Raw genomic sequence first — 18,724 nt, 5'->3', positions numbered from 1 at the left:
GCACGGCAGTGAGCACTTACAAGCACACTGTGCAATATTGAAACTAACGGGGCCCCTCACAGATTTGGCTGCCAGCTAACATGAGTCTGGATTACACAATCACGTTCTAAATTAGGCTAATCACTTAACTTTGGCAATAGTATTGCAATAAAAAGATTCATAACTCATAATGGAGAAGGCGAAGATGTGAACCTTAGCAAAAAGACACGAAGTCATACATCAAGAGACAATTACGTATCTCAAATACCAGCAAGACGAGCAGGCGATGACTAGCGTCAAAGCAGGCAACAGACAATGCGCCGACTTTCATTCCTGATGACAGCGAGTGTTTTGTTTATTCTGTTGTACAATAATGTTGGTGTATTATTTCTGGTCTCTGGCTATATTTGCAAGAAAAGTACATGATCCTACCTCCTTTTGGTCATCAGTGTTTCCTCACATGAGAATACTTGAACATCCATTCCCATTTCCAGAATTATAAGGGAAAATGGTTCTCTCATTTGGAGTATCAGTACTTCACTGTAATTGAGTGTTGAGTTAGCCCTATAGCAGATCTTTGATGAGATAAATGTTATTAAAGACTGAAAAAAATAGCCGAGTATGGTGAAACTATCTATCTCTTTAGAGATCAGAGGGCTCTCTGTAGAGCCTGAATTTCAGATTCTTTTTCGAAGACAATTCAGAACTGTTCTTCAGTCTTTTATGAAGGAGTCACTCGAAAAGAAAGATCTGATTTTCCGTAGGAATAACACCATTAAATTTAAGGCATTTCTTAAGTAAAGTATTCAGCTGAGTATTATCTGCCATTAAGATAATTAGGTCTAATTTTGCCTTGGACCTTAGTTGAAGCTTTGCAGTGGGAAATAATTTCTGGAAGAGTTTTACCTATTTAAACAGACAAGTTAAATAGGGGATTTTGAAAGACATATAGATTTCTACCTCATTCTCAAATCAGATTTACTTGACATCAGAATTACATTTTTAATGTTCAAAAATCTAGCTAACCATAGTTAAGGAGCTATATTGGGATTTCCGAATGGGAATTATCAAGCTGTACATTTTTTCAGATATGCAGATCTACAGTGCCAGTGAAAGCATCTTGAAAAATTACAGTCTCATGATAATACAGGTATGCCATACGGGGTTGTCAAACATGTACATCAATGACCTAAAACTGTACCACTACCAATTTTCATAGTGACATCAATGGGACAATACTAAATTATATTTTTTTTTTTTTAATTTCATCCATAAAACTAAAAGCCTAATCCTCTCTTGGTTAAGTAAACAGTTAAATAGTAGTAAATTTCAGGGGGAACAGACTATTTTATCATCAAAGGAAAAATTATACCATCTTGTTGCTTAACCTTTTCAGTCACTGCTAAACATATATCTAAATAGGAACTTCTGTTTCTGAGCAAAACAATTGTCACTTTTTTTCCAGGTGGGGAAGGACATAAATGAAAAATAATCATTATTCCAAGCTCTACAGAGCTTAATTACCTCTTTACTCAGGCAAATTCCCCATTGAGGCCACGAATATTTTTACCTCAATAACTACTGAATCATCTAATAATAAAATAGCATTTAAAAAAAAAAAAAAGAGAATAAAAATGAAAGCTTGCAATATATTTGACTGTATACTGTACCACTGCATCTTTCTCCAATATTTTCATATTTATTTTTTGTTTCCATTGGGAACTATAAACCAGATTTTTAGATACTCTAAAATAAACACGTTTTTCTCTATGTTTACCCTACTATTTCACCCAACTCATTGTGTACTGTATCCTGGTTTGAGCTGATACACAAAATACAGTATACATTTCATCTCACACTTCCAAGTCCAATACAAAGAATTTCTTGAACCCAGACTGAATCTCCAGCAGAAATTACGGAAGTGCCAGGAGATGCTGTGTTCAATGGAGCAGCAATCCCTAATTTAACAAAGACAGATCTTAAGTAAACAGAGATACTGTATTTTGTGATATGGCACACCTGATTTAAATCATGATGATGTTAAACAGATTTACACATACTTGAGGAATGTGGAACTTAGTCAAGGTAGCAGTTTAAAAAGATTTCAACAAGAAAATTCAACACAAAGCCTCAACATTGTACAAAACAACTTCTGAAACTTTATTGTGAATTTTAAAGTACATTTAGAAAGGATCTTATCCTTAATATCATTAATTAAAAATAAATTTGAAAGAAATCCACATACTAGTAGTTTAAGCAAAGTTCAGTACAGACTTTTTGAAGTCACAATATATACATTGCATGAGAGTGCAATAAGCTTCCAATTACATTAGGTATATATTTTTAAAATAAAGAGTTTTGATTTGACATGTGTGAGAGGCATACTGTTTACAATGAAAATGTTTTACAAAATATAGCAAAGGAAAAATGGAATTTAATACATTTTGAATGTACAACTACTTTATATCCTTTAAAGGTAGTTCTTTACTCAAAGTGTACAAAGGTCCATTTTTCAAAGGACACCTGTTTGTTTGCACTGTTCAACACTGATTAGAAATGATAGTTTTAAAGATTCATTACTATACATATCAGTGAATTCTTATCCAACTCAATGGCCACTACAATGAAGAAAATATTACAGAATCATTGACAGCATCTTCTTCTCTCCTAAACTATGCATAGATAAATACATAGCAATGGTGCCTATTACTACAATAAAAGTGAAACACTTCACCTGATTTTTGCAGCTATAATTTGCATAAATATAATGCATTATATATATATAAGTTTATTTAACAATCAATTGATTGCTTATTTTAACACTCAGTAACATATAGAAGTACATACACTGCTATCCTTAAACATTTTCCACTCTGTAGCGGCTCATAAGATTCAAAAAATCAACACTGTAAATTCATAATTCTCAACCTGGGGGAAAAGTATCCCTCAGATGGACTGATACTACTTATACAAGTTAAACCATATTATGAATCCATAGTGTCCACCTCCAAAATACATAACAGGAGTAATATAGTTTACTGTGGCTACTAACTACTGCATAATCATTATATAGGAAATCGTCACATCAAGTGTTTTACATTTATGATTACTCATTACACTATATCACACACAGAGCGAAACTTTCCCCAACAGATGGACCTCCTTTTCCACAGTTTTTCATGTTTTAGAGAAAAATCATCACACAGTGACAAAGTTATGTCTTGAGAAGTATGCAAAATGTGTTTCCTTTTTCAGGATCGAAGAGTGAGCAGCAAACTATTAATTATTTTACAATCAGGATGTAAAATTACATCTTTAAAGAGAAAGTTTTCTGCACCACAATTAAACAAACCATCTACTGGGGGTGTGGGACTGTCACTCAAAACTGTGGGAAAAGCATACCAGAAAATTAGTTAGCCAATAATGAACTAAAAGTTGTACTTTCCTTTCAAATGGAGCACAGTCGGGTTATGTGATTTGTGTCCAACCACTCTGCAATGTGTTATCTGAACAACTCAAAGCATTGCAAAGGCCAAGACAGCTTTGCATTCATTATTGCCAAAATAAAAGGAATATGCTGAAATGAGTAATAACCGATGGTGCATTTTTAACCACCACCAAGGATGTCTGGGACATTAAAATCTGCAGAAGAGAGCACACTATTTCTTTTAAGAACATGGGTAGGGTGGACATAAATCCACCCTACGTGGATTTGCTTACCTACTTCTCCTGGGCTTCTTCACCATAGTTAAAAGGAGCCTCACTGTCTTTTTCAATATAACTGCCTCTTCTATGGAGAAAAAAGTTTATTCTCTCTCTGCAAAACACTACCTAATAGCAATGATCACTTAGAGGGCAGACACTCCAATACAGATGTAATCCACTTTTGGCTGGGCTACTAATCCTGGAAGCTCTCTTTGCTTTTTCATGCTAAATGTGGCAGACTAGGCTTTCAGCTGTCATCCCTGTGAACAGCAGGAAGAATGCGAATAATTTTGCAGATCCTTATGATGTTTTTCACTTTTTCTGTCCATTAACCCACCGGAAACTTCATGGTGAAAAGCTACAAAAATATGTGCCCCATTTTTGCCTAATATCCATGCAAGAAGAGCGCAGCAGGCCCACCCACTTCAGTCATGCTACACTTGCCTGTCCACCACATGCAGCAGCGCACAGGGTGAGACCTGTGGATTGCCTCAGGAACCCAAAGAGAAGGGAAACAAGAAGTCCCTGGCATGGCTTCTGGAGACAAGACAGGTTTAGAGACAACACTAATGGCACGCTGACAGGCTGTACTTTAAGACTTCTTCTTAAAAAAAAAAAAAAAAAAAAATAACCAGAAGCTTTACCAGTCAGAAACCTGCCTAGTGTTTCTGTATGAGAGTGTCACTTTTGGTTAAAAAGAAATCTTTTAGCTTACATTATGTGGCACATTTTTTCCCTATTTCTATTTTAAAAACACAAAATAGCCCACCCCTTCCTTTGATGTCTGCAAAGAGGATAACTGAAGCCTTCCAGGATCCTTGACAGCTTAAGTATACAGTAGGAATAGTTGACAATTACATTTGCTTTTCCCAATGTGCAGAAAGGATGGCTAATGGAATTAATGAATCGTTTGCTGTTCCACTAGTAAAAAGTCTAAATAACAACATGACCTCCGGTCAACGCTGCCGAAGAAGTGTTTCCTTAAACAATTCACAATACATGAGAGATGACCTCAGACAGCAACTTATAATTGTGTTTGTGATTTTTCTTCTTCAATTCTCTTTCTTTTCTGTAGATCTACAAAGATAAAAGTTTTACCGTTTGCACCAGTTGCTGTTTTCCCTAATAACTACCAAACTAGGAAGAAAGGAAAAGCATCTTGCTCTAAAGGCTAAGTTCAGCTATCATGAACACAACATAAACCTAAAACTTCCATTTAAGTCCAAAAAATACTTGCAAGTTGAGATTTTTCTTAGAGCTGTAATAAATATTGTTTACTAGATAAGTTCCTTTCCAAAGAAAAGTTAGAGTTTTAAAAATACAACTGAATAGCTCTGTTCTTGCTTCTCCTTGTTTCTATTTCATGCAAATCCACTGCCACCAATGATGGAATTCTTAGTTTAAACCAGTGTGAAAAGAAACCAAGTATCTGTTAACAAACTTCTGATGTTCAATAGTGCTAAACAGTTTATTGAAAATACATTAATATTCCATAAGAACTTGGGGCTAAGATTGTTCTTGTTGTTTTGAAATGGTTATTTATCAAAGGGATAGAGAGGGTTTATTTAACATCAGGTCAGCACATGAATGCAGACTACAAACCAATTTATATATGTATATATATTTTTAAGTTCTAAAGCTGGAAACACTATTCCTAAACAGGAACTGTACTCCTTAATTATCTTTGAAGAGAAGGGTTGGACTAACCCTACATTTTTAATCCTTTTTAGGATTTAGTTTAGCAGGATAAGAGGTTATAGCAGAGTAAAAAAATGATTTAGTACAGTGCCTACAATCCACCAATGCTTACTGTAGCTGATCATCAAAATACTTAAAACGATAGTATTAAGTGATTGATGCGGTTGATGACATAAATGTTTATGACAGCCTTAGCCACATAGTTGCATCCGCTTGACTTTCACACACTTTATTTGAAGACATGCATGTGTAAAGATCAGTAGCAATTGCCAATTTGCCTGATCTACCACATCACCATACAAAAAACTGTTACAGATTTTCCCCCTTAGGTGCAATTTTGTCATACTCCATTAATCCTTTCAATCCTCCCCCAGTCCTGTGGACTTGTTATTTAGTAATCCCCGATTGTTGTGGTGAAGGAACATTGGAAAGTCTCTGCTATCCGCAAGGCAGAAAGTTACAATGGTCGTCTATTAAATTTGGCTCTTACAGTGCCCGCTTGGATCAAGCCCGCTTGTCACAATCACAACCAATAGCCCTAACGTCAGGACAAATTATCACCGACATCCAAAATGTCAATTTTAAACTAATTTTGTGTCTTACAAAGTATCATCTCTTCAGTATTCAGACAAAGGAGGAAGCGCAGCTGTATTTTCAAGGAGGGGGGAAAAAAATCTTAAATCAACATATCACACAGGGTAGCTTCATTCACTTATGCATGTCAGGTTTTCAGTTTTCAGCTCCCAACTGGGAACTCTCCCACATGATTGCAACCTATTGTGCAACTGAACAACTTGGCTTTCTTCCACTTGAGTCTGTTAAAGAGAGATTACTGGAAGCATTCCTTTCCAGGGCTGCCCTCCTTAAATACGAGATTCTCTACAAACACCAGCATTTCTCTTTTTAATTCAACATTTTTACACTGCAAAGTAATCTGTCTGGATCTTCTCTCTCTCTCATATGCATACGCGCACACACACGAACATGCACAAAGCCACAGGGTTTCTATTCCAAATCAAGTATGTGTATCCCCATCTTTTTTTCCCCTATACACAGAAGTCAAATTAATCTATTTTTTAGGAAAACAAACAAACAAACAAAAAAACAGCCTTACATCAGCTCGATTAATTTAAACCTGTAAACCTTGGTTTTTAATACTACTGACATGAAAAAGTAACAGCTACAAGCTCCTAGCCAGAATTTTGTGATTGATTATCTAGTGAAGCCTTTACAGAAAAGCTTGTTTGCTTATTAGTTGTACTAAGGTCTGTATTCAGTGACACATCCAACCGCAATCTTTAATTAAGAAAAAACTGACTAAATATTTAGATATTTTAATTCTGAAATAAAATAAATAGGGAAATAAATAAGCAAATAAATCACACAAAAAATAATGAAAAGCTTCACAATCAACCACAAAATAGAGGAAATCTTAAAATAAACCTCTAAGTTATCTCAGATATTTAAGGTTGCAACATTTTAAAGAGCTGACCTGTTCTGTCTTTTGGAACTATTGTACTTTCTACTATCTCATCCTTCAGAAGTCCAGCAAGATCTTATCCTTGCTGACAGAACAGCAGTCATGAGTGTGATTACATGATCTACATGCTCGCCACATACCACTTAGGTTTCTCGGCATACTGTAGCATGAATCAATCTTACTCACCCATGGGTGTAGTGTATACTACCTCCAGATCACTCAGCTAGTTTTGTTTCTTTTGATGTACACAGAGCATAACATGTGGAAAAATCTGTGCAGATGAATCATATTTAAGGTTGATGCGACTATTGAAGCCTAATACAAACTTAACACATCATTTACCAAAAGGCAAACTGGAATTATTTTCTATGACTAGTTTAAAAAATACTGGCAATTTCACTGGCAATTTCAACATTTATAGCACTAAATATAATCAGAAATTATCTACCATTAATACCAGTCATGAGTCCTTGCAACCCTATTTAAAACAGCAGGATACTCTTACAGTAAAACACTTAGCAAAATGCAATTTCTTATATGAAAATAAAAGGCTCAAATGCAATTAGTTTAAGAGATCTTAATGCATGGTGAGCAACCATATACATTCAATATCTGATAGAGACATTTGACTGGAAAAAGAAGGTTTGGTCTGACCCTAGCAGTTCTCTAAAAGTCATACTAATAGTAGCAGATACCATGGACTCCAAAACAAGTCCCACCAGTCTGCACTGGTGGGTACGTTAGCCCAAACTGCGTTTACACATGGACTTTGCCTAAGGAGATGTTCAGGACAGGCTGCCTCATCAGCACGGGCAGGACTCAACCATACCATGACCAACCGCATAAGCCATACCCCTGACAAGGAGTTTATCTTCTAGCACAATGTAGTAGTGCTACAGCCCTACACCTGGAAATCGTGGCACCTGACAGCTCACTCTTGGTACCAGCACGGTGTTTCCCTGACTGAAAGTCTGAAGAAAATATCTGCCCAGCTCCTACAGGAGCTAAGATTCAAGCGGTTCCAATCCTGAAGACTTTCACATCAAGAAACAAATACCAAAATGCAAGTAAACCCAAATGGAATAAGAAATATTCATGTGGAGGTACCTCTTCCAGTTAGGAACTCTCTCCCTTCACATGCTAGCTGATGCCTTAATGACATCCCTAGCTGTTTTAATTCTCATTTACACTGTAAGCAGCAGGGATACAGTCAGGGAACTGCCTGCTAAGGAGCCTGGCAGTTACAAACTGTTCATCCCTTCTGCCTTCTGTCAGTGCTTTTGTCTAAAAGCATTCCGACAGCATATATTCACCTCTGATGTATATATGCCATAGGTCTCTGTGGGATGAGCTTCACATTGATTAGGACTGCAATTGCACTAGATTTTCAGACAGTTCATCAGAGTGTCTGGCATCTGATTTTACCCTGTAAAATAAATCTTCAAATGTCATTAGGTTAGATCCTCAGCTGTTTTCATAAACAAAGAGATCATCCAGCACTGCCTGAGGACTTGGTTCACTTCTCAACTTGAAAATGTAAAGGAGTTTTGGGTTAGTCATGACAGAAGTGATGTTGGTGTTTCTGAAAGTGTTGAAAATTACTTTGAACTTCCTTCCTATGACTCTCTAACTATATACCAGTGTATGTTCTTTAGGCAACATGAATAATGTACCTTTGGCCAGCACTGTGTCTTTCTTTTAAAGCAGAATCCTCAGTATACTTCAATAAGTATATATAATCCTGTACATGCATTCACATGTATATATCTGTACACATATCTACGCATGCACATGCATAGTGACAAGGTGACATGATGAGTGATATCATATTCTCCTTGTTTGATTTGTTTTTATGCCTAACTAAACTAATATAGCTAAAAGAACTAAAACTAAAAAAAATAAATATGAACAATAGAACTAAAAGAAGGAGTTAAAAAATGTGAGGTACAGTCACTATTAAACACTAAAAAAATCACAACTTTAAGATGATGATGTAGTATGAAACTTGATCAAAGTAGCCAGTTCATGGAGAGTTTCTGCTTGCAAAACCAGCACATACCTGTTATAGTTTTAAGACAGGGTGGCTGATGTCTTGCTAATTTTTTTTCACATTAACTACTGTCATCACTAATGTTTCCATTCAAAATGTTCTAACCTCCAAATTAGATCACCTTTTAGGTGAAGTAGCAAACAACACTCATGAGGATTTAGTTCTGTCATCCTCACGCGTCTAACATGAGACCAAAGGTTAGGCTTTCCAAAAACACTTAGTACCAATTGTCAAAATCCCACAGACTTTAATGGCAGTCTTTTGCTAACCCTAAACTGTCCTGATAAAAATTTAATCCCCCTATGAATTTAGGATTCAGTTACCTTGTGCACAGAAGCTGGTGCAGCTACTTGTAGATCAAACGCTACACACAGTTTGCCAAAAACAAGCCCAAGCGGGTAATGTTGTTACCTTAGCAAATAAGAGTCATTGTAAAATAATTATGATCATCTTAAAACAAATAAAGGGAAAGTCAAATCAAGGAGCAGTTCTCCTTCGACAAGAGGAAGATGTTAATTTCCAGCTGTTTCCATTTTTAATTGATGATTTTTTATGTAATGAATGAAAGCTAGCCAATTTTCTTCAGAGAAGTGCTCCTATTCTCTTAACTCGGTAAGAACTATATGCTTCTTATTGGTCTACTGCACCATGGGGATGGGAAAAAAAAATGAAAGCAAGGATTTCTTTATTCTAGCCTGGAAAATTAACTGTTAAGCTCAGTGGGGGCAGAAACGAAGGTGGCATTTAGATATAACCAATTTAGTATCAAACCTAAGCAGAGAGCCTTCTCAGAGAAGAAAGAGACCAAAGGGAACACAAAATTGTACCTGAATTATTTCTGAGCCAATTCCTATAAAAGCAGAACAACTTTCTTTTATGCTCAAATGGATTACACATTTCCCTTTATAATATGCACATTGTTCACAGATTTTAAAGATAATGTAATGAACAACAACTGCTAAGAAAGAAAGCATGATTTTTTTTTTCAAAACGTTAAAGTGCAAGGGTCATTTGCACAAGAGGCCTGGACTGCTTTTTAAAAGCAGATTGTGAGATAGATTCTCAGTTGATATGAAATGACATAGCTCTCAAGTTTATAATTCAATTAGAATGTAACGTAACTACAATTTGTTTACATTACCATATGTTAATAAAGTAACAAACACCACTTGTAAATTCTGTTCTTTGCTTTATTCTAGCTGCTTTTAATTGCTTGGATTTCTTTAATTGTAAAGAGTGCATGTTTGAGGGGATAAATTCTCACTCGTGCTGTCAGACCCGGCTAATCATTCCCTACTTATCCACATTTCTAAAGACCTAAGATTTTGCTTGAAAAGAGGCTTAGAAGCAATTGTCTTGTGTTCATTAATCCATAAACATTTGATTTCAAATCAGATTGCCAGCAGACATAACCTCTTTGCATTGCTACAACAGAGACTTGATTTGATTAATCAAACAGCTCTGATTCACTGAATTGTCTCCAGAACAGTTGTCCCTGACAATACTATGCAAATAACTGTTGATGTTCTGCTGGAATTCTCAGCTTTCTAAAACTGAAAACATCAAAATTTTGTATCTAATTCAATAACTATCCTATATAAGGGCCACTGCATCTAATGTACATAGTCTTTAATCCCTGTTCTATTCTTGGCTTTCAAATTAAGTGTCACCTTTAGGATGTTTTTTCTATATACCTCAGTTTGCCCTTCACTGAAATAGCAATAATTATATTTTTCTATTGTAAAACACTTTAAAATGTATATAAATTCTATAAACAAACTTTAAAAATTATTATCTTTAAGAGTGATGCAACGTTATACCCCACATAAGTATCTTTGCTTGTTCTGTTTGAAATAGCTCTCATTTATACAGAACTAAATGGATTGTTTTAGGAAACAGGAAAGCTTTATAGTTCAAGATTCCAAAACCAAATACGCTAATTAAGCCTACCTAGTTACTACTAACTGCTGCTAAAACCGCACAAGCCAGTAACGTGCAACAGACATATGATTCACTTCGTAACAAATAATGGTTACTCTGTGGGAGCATTTGCTCATTCTCCTATGAAATAAAACAAAGGTGAAAAACAGTAAGACTACAGTCAGGGCAAGAGAGAATAAATGGTAAGAATAATCTTGTTACCTTTGGTTATACAGTGGGAAGAGAAGCCAAAGCACCTTAAAGAGATGGAAAAACTAAGTCTGCAGCCTCAGCAAAAACAGCAGGAGTCACAAAGCTTTCGTCAGTAGATGTCTAAAAAGTCACAGTTCTCAAGCCCCAGAAAAAAACCTGCATGGAATTCAAAGACCAACAGGAATCATGGACAGAAGGCTTCAGGGGAAGCAATAAAAAACTGTGAAGGAAGCAAGTATCTATTTTCTTCCTGGGATCTCTTAAATACTGCAGCTCCCAAACGAGGGTTGGTGCAAGTACTGATGCAACCAACTGGTTCACCCTGCTGGTTGACCTGAGGAGCAACGTGTGACTGGCCCACTCATAAAGCCTCCTCTGAAACTAACAATAGTTTTGCTTTCCAGGAAAACATATTCACAATTAAAATGATCAGCGCTTCAGTATTGTGTCAAATACCTACATTAACTGAGAATAGGCAAGAAACCTCAGCCAGCCTACAACAACTCTGCCAAAGTGCAGAGTGGTTAGATTACGTTATTTCTCACTTTCCATTTGACACAATCTGTTTCTTCCTATGATTCAGAGAACTGAAGGATGGACCTTCTGGTATGATCTTAGTCTAAGCCCACCATATTGTTTTGGTAAGCTTTTTAACAAATACTTCTGCATATTAAACTGAGTATTTTCAGTATTCCTGGGAGACAAATTAGGTTACAAGCATTCAGCGTACATGCAGCCTCACCTCATTCACCATGTGATAAGACCATACACTAAATCATTCATGGGATTACTGACGATGTACTTATATTTCATAATTTGTATGTATTAACATCAAAAATATGTATGTTAGTACTTGCATCAGTTACTTGTTTATGATTTGTGCTAGATTTTATTTGCTGAAGTTTTATGTATTTATTGCATTTTGAACCATAGTGTGTGTATTCAATGGTAATTGCTTAAAGAGTTACAGAACAGTTGGTGATTTCTTTTCAGATTTTTGGCAGAGATTGAAGTCTCAGTACGAGTGGAAAAAGAAATGCCCATTTGTTTCTGAAATAAAAAGTGTAACTCTTTTGGTTATTAAACTGGTAAAAATATGAGTAATTTCCCCAGAGAAAAGGAAGCCAAATCACAGGAAAAAAGGACACCAGAGTTTTAAGGAAGAGGTGCAAAACCCTCTCCACACCTCTAGAGGTAGCAAGCCTTGCTACATGAGCAACCTTCGTTCAAAACAGGGATGTGGTCAAAAGTTAAACTTCTTTTAGACTTTCAGTTACTCTCAACTGGGCTTTTGCCCAGCATGCAGATTAGCATAATACACTGTCTGTGTTAAAAGAAAGGTCCATGACTCGAAACAGCAGGAGTGCTGCAAGTCAGAACGGAGTTGCTTGAAAGAACTGAATAAAGAAGTCTGAACGTTGCATTTATTTATTTTTGTTCTTATTAACAGGAAAGATATGTCAGATATGTCCTATCATGCACCTGTATTCAGTCCAAGCATCTACCACCTGTCTTTTTAAGCGATGTTACATTGCTTGGAGATGAGTCTCAGAGCCCAAGCTTAAAATAAGAAGTTTCAAGCCAATTGAAATGCAAAGACAAAATACTGCATTCCTTTCCCAGCTGAGCTTTTATTTAATGTGCCAGATTAAGAAGCTTGCTCTACTTTACTGGATCAGAGTCAACACAGTTTGTCCAAGAAACTCAGAGATAAGGGGAAAATGGGTCTTAATCAGGCAAAATTCTCAATAAAACAAATAGGCATTTGCCCAAGTATGTTCTGGAGAATTTATCACGGTATTTTGGCCTCAGTTAAGTCTGCAAAAGTGGACTGCTGCTTTCATACCTCTATTTTGCGACAGCTAGCCCAATCCAGAAGAGAGTAAAAGAAAACTTCTCCCTTTCTGACATTCGCTTTTATCAAGTTTTAATCAGCTAGAATTCCCCACAGAAAATTCACACAATAAGTGTGTGAACAGCTTAATCTGAAGCTCCAGTGCGTTTAGATTAAGCAAAATGTATCTCACAATTATGTTAAAGTACCTCAAAATACCACAGATCCATGGACTACAAATGTGATTCTTTTGTCCCTTGTGCTTAGAAAATAATGACATCTATTTTACTACTGTACAAGTTCCAGTTAAGGGCACAGACAACCCTAACAACCCTACACTCAGAAGTACTTCATTCCTTAAAACAGTGGATGTAGCCTGATTTGCACATTCAACTTTTTTCATCAGTATAATCCTCAATTTTTTTTTTCTATAAATTTATAAATCTCATACTTTCCTGCTGTTCTTAAGTTGTTAAAGTATCACAGATATTAAAAACTGAAACTCAATTTACCCAGCTTGGAAATTGCATTCTGGAAATGTTTATCTTTAGACAACTCCTAATAAATGCTGTCTATATGTGTAAGTAGCTCAAAAGTGGGCCATGACAGGAAGTGTCAATGTAGTATCAGGAATTATTTTAATATTCTTAAAATTGCTCACTGCAGGTCACCCTGAGCACAAACTAAACCAAGAAGTCAGAGCTACATATTAAGATATACAGCTATAGTAGAGCTACGCTTATAAAAGCATCAGATAGGCAACTTGATGGTTAAACTCGTAATTGTGGAGAGGGACTGAGCCCCAGTTTCCCTAATTCTTGCTATTTAAAGTGAATTAATGTTTCATATTAAAAACCAGAGATTACTCAAGAAGCCACAAGAGAAGGATGGGTGCCACAGGAAAGAAAAAAAAGTCTTAGAGATCTGAGTCTCCTGCAGACTGTTGGTTGTGGGAGGAAGAAAGAGGGATTATGGCAGACATGAGGAGACAGATTCAACTCTTGAGTACAAGCAAAAACATCAGTGAAATAGCTGTAATTTCGCAAATATAAAATTAATGGATGTGAAATCAGAATTGGGCTCAGATAGCTTTTACACAGAGATTACTACATGCAGCTCTAACCTCCACAAAAAAAACCCTTAACTTGGGAGCAAATGATATTAGCATTTTCTTGGCCTTTTTCCATGGCTATAAAATGGCATTAATGTAAATGTGACTCAGACTTGGGATCCCTGGTCACTGTCGCAGCCAAGAGCCTAAGTATATGAAATCTCCTTGGCTGTGCTAAAACACTAGTGCTAAATTCTGGGAAATGATAACACTGATTCATCTCAAAATAGTCTATATATAACAGCAAGACTAGGCACACATAAAATTATGCGCTATCTTGCCTCAAGGTTAGCAACATATTCCTAGTAGAAGGAAAAATGTTATTTTCATTCCCTGCAATCATGTGATAAATAGCCGTAGGGCAGATTCAGCAAGATCCCGAAGGTTGTGATTTTACAATATAATGAATGTATGTCTAGCTTTTTGCCACCTGAAAAAGCAGCAAAACAAAGCAGAACTTGTCAGTATTTTGCTTATGGCAGAAATCAGACAATGTCCAGAACCCTTTATGAGACATACTGCTACCTTCTTAACTAGTTTGATTATAACATTGACTCCAATACTTCAACAGCGCGGCTTTCCAGCATATGGCATAATTGGAAGCAGCAGCCAGCAGGTATCGCATGTGAATGGCAAACGTCTCCCACAGAGTAACTACTGACTGTGAACCAAATATGTGGTCTTGTAGGTAGTTTTGTGGGGGAAAAAAAGAAGACAAAAAAAGTATACAGAAAAGGAGAGGATCCTTAGATGGGTGGAGCATCTGTACAGGATATGAGGCGAGTAAGTTACCTAGAAAGTTCAGAAACAGAAAGCGCAAAAAAAAAGTAATTGAGTGTTGATCAAAAATGAAGAGATGAGACAACAGTAAAGGAACATCTTAAGAGGTATACAACAACCGTTTATCCAGACTGCTTACCTAAAATAAACCGCAAATCTTAAAGGTGGTTTTAAGGAATGGTAACCCTTCGGTTCGCAGCCATTCAAACCTACAGACTATTTCTGGAGACACTTTTAACAAAGGTGGGAGACATACATTGAGAAGTGCATTCCTAGGAGCAGGCAGACTCAAACTACAGATCAAACAAACCAGAGAAGGCAACTCATGCTGCTCACCTCGCTTGCAAAGGACTGGCATTTGTTCCTATTTCTATTTATTGTCAAAATGGAGTAGACCATCGATGAAAAGTTTTATTCTGACCATGCTTCCTACAAAATACTGTGTTTTACTGAAGTAAAAATTGAATACAGGCACATCTATACCATCACCATCACAACTTAATGGCCTGTGTTAAATTAATGTTTGATTTTGATGCTTTACATTACTCCACTTTGGAGGGATGACTGAGTTATAACCATTGTATGCAGCTGCAATCATTGATGCAATCGTGCATAGTTTTCAAAATGGTAGCACCAATATTGAAGAAGGTGTGCAATTGCATCGGAATTATACCAGATGATAACACAAGCCTGGCAGGAACTTCTAGGGGCACTGCTGCTAATATAATCAGGGATAAATGCGGAAGCCCAACAAGGACTTTACTTCAGCCACAGGACCAAATTGTATGGTTTTGCCAGACAGTAGGGCAGAGATTCACATGGCATCACTTCAGAAGTCTAAAAGGACCTAGAATAAGTACACATGTAATTCATATCCTCAAAGGCACCTTTACATTGCAAGATAGTGTAACATGATTTCACACTGAAGTCGGTAATGCAGTATAAAATCCTGCTAATGACAAGGTTTCACCTGTACATAATCAGTTGAGATCAACCCCAGGTGTATTGTTTGGGGCTGACCTCGACCAGCTACATCAAGGTATGAAATACCGGCTTCTTCTCTCCACAAGGATTTCACATTCAGACAGGCACCTCACAATAGCAATCTTAATGTAAAACACACTTTTTTTTTTCAGTGAAGATAAAGCCTTGACAAAAATGAGGAAAAGGCACATCATGTTTAAAGAGTAATGAGTGTACAGCACAGTCCAAATGTAAATGAGATCAAGTCTATCTCAGTCAATTGAGTTGTGCAGAATCACACAAAAACTAAATTTCTGCCTTTGTATTTTAAAAGATTTCTAAGAGCAGCAAAATTTACAGGAGAAAATGTCAAACAAATTGGCTTCACAGATATAAAAAGTCATATGAATTTTTTGTGTTTACAAGATCGCATCTTCCGGTGCAAGAGTTAATGCACTTCGTGAAAGTTATTATGCTGTGGCTTATAAGCTTCAGCTCGATGTGATGGCAGTTCAAATTTCATGACAGAATGCTAACTTATCTTTGCTATTGAAAAAACTAATGAGGTGGTAAATAGTTGCCGAGCGATGTTACACGCAGTAATATGCAGGTTTTGCGGGTTTCTCATTATCTGCGTAACTGTATACACGTAAAAGTAATGAAAACCCAAAACAGGCAGCAAAAGCTTATGGCTTTAAAACTGGAATAGAATTGTGTTAGTGTTTTCTAACGGAAACATGATAAATCTAAGCAACGTCAAAAAAAGCCCCTCAATATTTCAGCAAGGGTTTTCTGCTAGGTCTAAGGTCTCATGGGCAGCGCTTAGGTGAAGACCACAATTAAGCAAACACAGCCAATTTATTCTCACGCTGGTTTTATTCTAGTCGGGGCAATGGCACAATGTTAAGCAGTCTTAAGGCTTCTCTTTGTTATACTTGTTGCCTATGGCTTTTAATTGAAGGTGTTATCACAGCATCCCTATCAGGCTCCAAATGTCAGGAGCAGTAGCAAGCAGCAGCAGCACATAGTGCAGAGGGCTCTCCTGACCCCCAGCTATCTTTACTGAGGACAGCAGGAAGTAAGATATAACACTCTTCAGTAGCTAGAGGCTTCCCAAAATGAACTTCCAGAACACTGAATCCAAGCCAGGCTTGTGTTTAGCGCTAGGACGTGAAAATGTTAAAAAATCCCAAGTGCAAGATAGAGAATGCAGAATGTTTTTTAATGTGGTCACCACTGATGCAAAGAATGAAAGTTCTGAAATTGGGAATTACTTGTGTGACATATTTATGACAGATAAAAATCATAAATGGCAACAAGAAGTACTTTGTCTGGAGCTGATCCGCACCATCTATAAAGCATCTTAGTAGGCATGGCATGAGACCGCTCTGCTGAGAAGTGCTCAGCATGCTGCTTTAAACAGGCAGACTCAAGGATCACTGACATTGTGTGTATCACAGCAGCGCTGCCAGCTTTCTTATTAAAAGGCTAAGTTTTCCTGCAAGTCCCAACATCCACACTGAGCTTTTAACCATTCTGAAACGTAAACATACATAAACGTTTTCATCTCTCACCCCAATCTCCCTTTCAAATTGCTGAATGCAAGAAGCACTATCCAGTTACTGAGTTGCAATCTCCAGTGTTCTGTTTGGTGATTTACATTTTTGGCTGTTGTTTTCAGAATCAATTTTGTATCCTGAGTCTCAGTGAGATACCACACCTATTACAAATTGAGAATGCATTATGCCATCTGTGAGAAAAGTACAAACAACCTTATAAAAAAATAAGGCAAGCAAGCAAAACATATATAAAAATTAATTTGTCTGTTTTTTTTACCTATGACAGGTACTGAATGGCTACAAAAATAACTGGTGAAATCCAGCAGGCTAACTGGTACTACAATATTGCACAGTACTACAGCAGTTGTAGGTGAAGACAGATGCAGAGAATTTTGGTTGTGTATGTCTATAACACAGATGTTAGCTGCTCTGAAGGAAAATGATTCATACAAGTCATTATACCATAGGAAACTAATTTCACTCCTCCGTAATGCCCATCTACTATGCCTATGTAATATCAATTATAAGTGAATCAGATTTGGTCACTATTACAATGCAGGTGCACACCACTGCAAAACCAGCCATGTCTGTTCATCCTATACCTGCTTTCAGTACTTACAAGTCCACTAAATTAAATGTGCTTCAGATTTTGACGTGCAGCTTAGGGCCTGATACATTTACTCCCTCAATTCCAATTATAACCAGAAGGCGCTGTCCCAGCTAACATCTCTGCAAATCCACAGTTATGAAGTTAGGCCCTAGTTTCTCCTCTGCCAAAACTTCAGCTCATTTTTGCAATCCAAATTTAGTATGCCACCGAGGTACAGAGGGAAAATGCATGTTACATATTGCAGGAATGGATTTTCTTCTCAGATTTGTATTAATAACTACAATTCATTCCAATTTGATTCTTTTAAATATACTGGAACAAGTCAAAGCAACTATCTATCTAGTTTAGAAAGTGTTTTACTTCCCGTATTATGCTTCTATCCAAATGCTTTAATTCTGTGAATCTTAATGAAGCCAGTTGGTTCATTAAAAGACCTTACCTACAGCAACGTGTGGTTACGAGTTGCATGTCTTACAACAGATCGTACACAAAATCTGACACTTCTCTACAGTTATAGTATTTATTTGAGGGGAAATCTCAGATTTCTACTATGTTCATACATATATTTTACCAAAATAAGTGTACTCAGAGAATGAAAGAGGAGGTTAATAAGAGAAACAAGAAAGGACAGTGACAATATCCCATAAAAGAAAGAGATGTATTTAAGCATCAGTCAAATGACACTATTTTTCATCTCATTTATAGTGGAAGCTTGAAGACTAAAATATTCCACAAGCCATTAGTTTCTTGGTACTCTGTGACGGATTAGAATATTTCTTAATCAACTGCTAAAGCACAGAAGAAGGCCAAAGCCTGGATTTG

The 18,724-nt window shown here is 36.6% G+C and overlaps 1 protein-coding gene across 1 annotated transcript in view; it reads right to left on the bottom strand.

The window, feature by feature from the left end:
• Positions 1–18,724, bottom strand: part of PCDH9 (protocadherin 9) — a 697,290-nt gene that overhangs the window by 663,777 nt on the left and 14,789 nt on the right. The window lies entirely within an intron of this gene.

The sequence above is a fragment of the Charadrius vociferus genome, unplaced genomic scaffold (assembly GCF_000708025.1).
Source record: "Charadrius vociferus isolate BGI_N301 unplaced genomic scaffold, ASM70802v2 scaffold221, whole genome shotgun sequence".
NCBI lineage: Eukaryota > Metazoa > Chordata > Aves > Charadriiformes > Charadriidae > Charadrius > Charadrius vociferus.
The sequence above is the reverse complement of the archived record's forward strand: the minus strand, read 5'-3'. Positions and strand labels throughout refer to the sequence as shown.